The following is a 6954-nucleotide window of genomic DNA, read 5'->3' on the forward strand; positions in this document are numbered from 1 at the left end:
TTGATATTTATAGTGTAAATGTATATATATGTGTATATACAGTGTATATTATATTTATATTTGTATATAATATTGTAAAGTAAAGGTTTTATTTTTTCTTGTTAATAATATGTTGGCTTTGCAAATATTTTCGCTAATCTTATAGTATATATGTATGTTCCTGTGTGTGTAAACATTTTCTATAATTAAATTTATGGAACTAAAAATTGAAAATGCGCAATAATGTCAAATTGATTGAAGTTTTGTATATAAGTTGGTTCTTTCATATAGGGTATGTGAATATGGTATTAAGAAATTCCGGAAGACATTTTTAAGGAAATGTTATTATATTTATAAAACTATGAATTTCTATATATTATTACTTACTCATTTACTGGTGTCCAGATATCTAGCGGGGCAAAAGGCATCTACAATAATTTTCCAACGAACACGGTTTTTGGAGATGTTAATTAGCTCCGTCCAACTGTAATCAAGCTCCGACATTTAAGCTTCCATTGTTCTTCGCCAACGATTGCCTGGGCCGACCCACACCTCTGCCAGATTGGGTGAGCGGATTCCATTTCAAGGTCCAAATATATTATTAAGTGATATCAATTAACTTGTATTCCGAAAAGCTTACCAATCGGTGTTTAGTAATCTATTTTGAACTTGCGAAGTCGTAAGTCTTTTTAGGTTGTTCGCATGTATTTAATTTCAATAATAAGTATAAATAAGTAAATTAAGAAGTTATAGAGTATTAAAAATTATAAATATTGTTTTCATATTTAGAAAAATTTTAGTGAGTTAAACAATATATTAAATATTTTTATACCTTTGAGTTAGTGCAGTCATTATTTAAATAATGGAATATGTTATATAGTTCGCTTCACTTTGTTTTATATACAAAATTATAATTCACAAACTAATTACTACATTGCAATATTCTTCTCACATATTAATTTACTACACTATGCCTTAATGTAGTAAAATGCATATGTGCATTGTGTGATGTAATAAATACGGCTAATACAATTTCTTACGAATGACATTTACTATTAAAAAGCAGTAAAAATTACTTGTATAAATGCTAATATTTAAAACAGTTACTAATAGGTGGTAAATATGTAAATAACTGCTGACTTTAAAATTATAGTTAATGATAGCATTGTAATAAATACGATTTTCCTATACTAAATGAATATTGTGATTTACATTTATTTATTCGAGTAATTTGAATTTATAAAATGCCCACTTGACCTAAGACAATAAATTTTTCCAAAACAATAATAACAATTGTAAAACTTGATAAATTTTCCAAAATTTCACATAAATTTGAAATGACTTTGGAAAATGTTAGTTATATATGCAAGATTTTGCTAATACAATTTATTGAAAGACTTGATTAAGATTTTAATTTTAAATTTTTTTTATCTATTGTACTCTTTCTGTTAGCTCATTTTTCACGGCTTTATAGAAAAAACAAAACAATAATTGATAACAATTGAAATTTTATTATGCCGCGTTTGTACATCAAACATTGTTCAAACATAGACTTAGTTTGATCTGGTGAAAACTCAACGAAAATTTAATGTGACGGATTTTGCCAGATAGGAAAAGTAGAAGTTAACAATATTTAAAGTGTGAACACTGATTTATACGGAAATTTGTCATTTTCTATTTTTATAATATATCGACAAGCTAAAAATACAGATATGCATATAGCAATCTATAAATGTGAAAAATATATTATTGCATGATTTCACATATATTATTCCAAGAATACCATTTCTACAATAACGCCCATATTAAAGACAGTTTCCTTTATTTTTTCAATTCAATAGAATCTATGAAAATTCTAATTATTATGTTCTAAATTTAAAATAAAAGAAATAAATAACAAAATTCTTTATAATTTAAAAAAGGTTGTCAGATATTGAGATGTTTATAATATGAGTACAATAATCTTTCAGTTTCATTTTCAATGTATTGTTCACATTTAAAACTTCAAAACGAAATATTAATATAGTTTATGTCTACTAATTTATAAAAGGGCATATTTACATATTCTATGTTCCAATATACTTTCACTTCAATATTTTTAAAGAATTTTGTTTGATAACACTATAATATGTTATATAAAATTGTGAAGTCAAAAATTCAAAATTCTAAAAATTTAAATATTAAATTTTTTATTTCAAAAAATCACAGAAATTATCATTTATACATATTTGTATAGCTATGCATAGAATATGACAAATTTTAATTAAATATCTTACTTAAAATTGCATATTTTTAAGAAAATATATAAGGTACTTCGATAAATCGATACAGTTTTTGAAGTAAGAATAGGTTTATAAATTTCTTTAATTACTTGCCATTTAACCAATATATAGTTATGTATGTATATAATTTACAATGATATTCATGTTTAAGTCATGTATGAGTTTCAGTAAAACTTTTAAAATTTTTTTAAAATCACATAATCTCGTTGTCTCATCATAGTTGACCTCGTTAATTTTCTACTATTTAACGGATTAACATCGTAACTGCTATAATATTTGTTATTTTTACTATAAATCCTGATTGTTTTTTAATCTTTTTCCGAAAATCCAAATTTTATTATTATTATTTGTAAACAGGAAAAAAAATCTAGGTAATTCCACGTACTCCTACTGTATCACCAAAATTTTTTCATACTTGTATATGATTCATTAATTTAATGAATGAATCGAGAAAAAAATAAAAACCACTTGTATGACGCCTCCTTCTCTCATTCATTAAAATTAAAATGGAAATGATTGAATGGTTACCAGTAGTAGGAAATTTAAAAAAAAATATTTTTCGATTCCGTTTTCACAACATAATCAAAATTATGTAATACAAATAAAATTTTATCATTATCACTCATATAAAGCTTGTCATTGAACTCATTTTGTTGTAGTTTTTTGCTTTATAATTTCTTTTATTTTTTGTCTGTGGTTGATATTTTCTTTTCTTATTAAGCAAAGAAAAAAAAACCCATATGCGTTGTCTTAATATACCGCAATTATATGCTGTTTACGACAGTTACTGTCTGTGTCAATTTACATATTATATATTATGTGCAATTTGATTTGAGTCACGTCTTTACAAAATATATATTGTATTATGCACACGTGTGTATGTTTTATAGAAAATAAATCTAAAATGAAAATGATAGTTAATAACAATAATAGTGAAGTTAAATAAAGAAAAAGAAAGTTAAGAAAACGTAAAATTGAAATGTTCCAATCTTTTTTTTTTGTTGTCGAATATGCAAAATCATTTAAAAAGAAAAAAAAAATGTGAAATAGTTTCAGTCGACCTTAACCGACTGAAATATACCCTACACCATATGACAATGTACTTTGATAGCTGTAATAGATCTATCCGAATTTGTTGGTTCCAAATGGCCTAAACTGCGAAATTTTAGATATGCGACAAATATTTCATTTCAGCAATTGCTTGAAATGGCTCATACAATTTGGCAAGCCATTTCAAAATTTCTAAGAAGTAATTGACATAATATATATCTTATTAATATTTTTTATATCGTATTTAATATTTTATATCGCATTTAATAATTAAAATAATTTTTTTGAGTTGAATGGTAGCTTACCGAGCCCATTGTTCGAAAGAGAAATAATTTCTAGAACTTTGTTGCTATTTGTTTTATTAATTTTTTATTTACCGTGCGATCGGGCGGATTCGCGCTGAGTATTATGTATATGTTCATCCGGTAGAGTGTAGACGACTCCTCCAAATGCTTCAAAAACTCCATATTATATCAAAGTTATATCAAAAATACCCTTCATTAAGGTACAAGTCTAGGTACCTTCATTAAGGTAGAAGTATAGGGTATAAAAAAATGAAATTATTCTCTTTTTTAATATCTCTGAAGTTTGATGATGCTTTGAATTTCAACCAAATTTATTATGTTCATTGTGATCAGATGAAATGAAAATAAAAATGTTTTCTCTAAATACAAAAATAATTACTGTTAGATTATTAATTGTTTATTAGTATTGTTTAATGATTACAATAATTAGTATGTTCTTATTATTTAACAAGAACAGGATCTTATTTTTTTAACAAGAAGAGAATAAGCTATCCAGCAACTATATACGCCATCTATTTTGCAAATAAAACATAACACTGGTAATGTTATAAGATCCAAGTTGCAAAACAAAAAATTTTTTAATAACGTCATATGATCCAAGTTGTAAAGTTTACGTTTTGTTTACGTTTTAACTATAATTGATGACGTCCAATAAAAAGTTCAAAATCATGATCCAAAATGCAAATAGCAAGCAAAGCAACAAGACTGTTTAATAAAGCATTTCTTATAAGCGCTCGATTTGTGCAAACTTTGCAATTACACTTGGATAATGAATGTCACGGTATGTATTCAACTTTAATAAATAAAGTTCATTAAACTTAAATTTTTTTCAAATTTTTTAAACATTTTCTATCGTTTTACTCTCAAAACAGAAATAAAGGATAAAATTTTCTTAAAATCTTATTTAATTGAAATTTTATCTTCGTAAATTGAATGTTTAGCCGAAAATTTAAAATAATTAAAAATGTGTACATAAAAGCTCTAATTAAAGGCTTTTAAAAAAATGTTTGAGTCACGTAGAATTTGATAAAGAAGGAAAAACACACCATATATGCCTTTGGAAGGATTCATGAATTAACAATGTAAACATAACAAATTCAAATTTTTTTTGGCAATACAAAATATCTTTATGGTATAAGAAAATTGAAATTGGACTTGTGATGTGAAATAATTTATGTTAGATATTGAATCAGTATTATTTAAAATAGACGTGTTGAAAAAGACGTATTCTCTTTCATTAGTTTAGACGCTTCATGTAATTTGCAATAAAATTATGAAATGATTTTATAGGTATATAAAACTTTTAATATTTAAATTCTATATGATTATTTATTGCGTGTGTACATTGTATTCATGAGGAGTTTGTCGATATAAATAATCATTCGGCATATCACTTTTCAATTCGGTAAGCCATCCATCGGTAAATGAGAGTACCCAATACGATTGAAATTTAAAATTCATCGATTCATTGTCGGTCACAGGAACTAATGCCTTGTGTGTTTATATATATGAAACTTTTCTTCTAAGATCTGAACTTGATCAAAATCATTGACTTATATTGAAATCAAAATTTGACCTTAAGACGATTTTCAAATATTAATTTATCATTTGACGTCCAAGAAGTTTAAAGTATCGGCAAAAGTAATTTATGCTATTCGTAATAAAGAAAACACCTTAGACATCAATATTGTTGTTACAAAACTTCAGCAATAAGCCCTTAGTTAAGAGCAGCTGTGATAAAAAATCTTACTAAAGCAATAATAGCAAATCAAATTGCCATAAGAATAATATTTTTGTGTTAATATTAAATTCACTTGTATCTTAGTTAAATTCAGATAAATTGCTAATATGAATGAGTGTGCCTAAGTGCATACGGATGAATTTATTTGCTTTCTCTCAAAAAAATCCCTTTACTTTTTGAAAATAGATTTGAAGTGAGATACTTTTTAATGGTGATTATTTCGGAAGATGATAAAATATCCTAAGGAACTAAGGTTTGTTTTGTAATTAAAACATTTTAAGAAATACAAAAATCCCAACAAAATTGAAAAAAAAAAAATAAATAATCCTTTGTTCATTTTGTTGTTTTCTTTCATCTTACTTTTGTTTTTGCTTTTTTTTGAAATGTTATAGCGTAAAATTTATAATTGACCCTTTTCTTAAAAGAAAATTACAAAAACAAAAAAAAAAATAAAAGAAAAAATAATTACACACTATTTTAAAATTTATTGATTGGATCTGTTCTTTGTTTAATGTTTCGCTTTAACATTAATATCGTGCTTCCGATGAATGCAATTAAACTAATTACTTTTTACAACTGCCATGGCAGCAGAAAATAAAATAAAAAAAAAGAAATCAAATCTTTATGCGTTATGCAATTATTATTGAGGTCAATTTTCTTCGTAAATTTATTATGTATTGTAAGTATGTATATACCGGTATATTTTTGGTATCAACTAATGTACCGTTATTGCATGTTATTGAGCGTATTAAATTGTCATGTTCTTTATAAAAAAAAAATGTTTTTTTTTTATTCTTAAATTTTTGCGATTGCAATTTTAATTTTTCTTTTTCTTTAATATTGTTTTTTTATTTTTTTTTTTATTTTTTGGATGAAGAACGTTCAGGTTCCATGTTTGGATGTCTTTACGCTTTCTGTATTTTCCATTACCGATTTTTAAAATATAACAAATTTATTTGATCAGATTGATGAAGAAAATCTCATTAAAAATCGCTTTATTTTATAATGAATGTGGACATACTATAAAAATTTTGTTTTAATGAACCTTTAAAAATTTTAAGGGCTTTACTTTTGTAATATGCTCTTATTATTATTTTCCTTTTTAATTTATTTAATATTTGTGTTTCTTTTTTCTTAATAAAATTAATGATACAAAAGAAAATTGGACATTAAATAACTGGTAAATATCATCCTTGTCTTTTTTTTATTTAAAAAATATATTCAGAATTTATTCGAAATTCTATATATGGTTAATGAGTTCAATATGTTGTGGTGGATTTAATTAGGATTTTGTGACATTTGTAATATAACAAATAAATAATTTCTTTTAATATTGTGTTTATAAAGAGTTTCGCCTTAATTGTTTTAAATTAAAAACTTACATTTTTTGAGGCTAAAATATTTCCGGATGAATTTTAGAATCATATATGAAAGTATTAAAATATATGTAATAATTGTATAAGATCTCGCCCCGGATGCTTCCAACATGTAGACTTTTGCATATACTAGTTATAAGAGTAGCCTATTAGGGATAAAACAATGTTTGAAGTGCATATACCCATAAAACTCTTATACATTTTTAACAAATTCATAGAGA

This window comes from Condylostylus longicornis, unplaced genomic scaffold (genome assembly GCF_029603195.1).
Source record: "Condylostylus longicornis isolate FDR11 unplaced genomic scaffold, ASM2960319v2 ptg000080l, whole genome shotgun sequence".
Classification (NCBI taxonomy): domain Eukaryota; kingdom Metazoa; phylum Arthropoda; class Insecta; order Diptera; family Dolichopodidae; genus Condylostylus; species Condylostylus longicornis.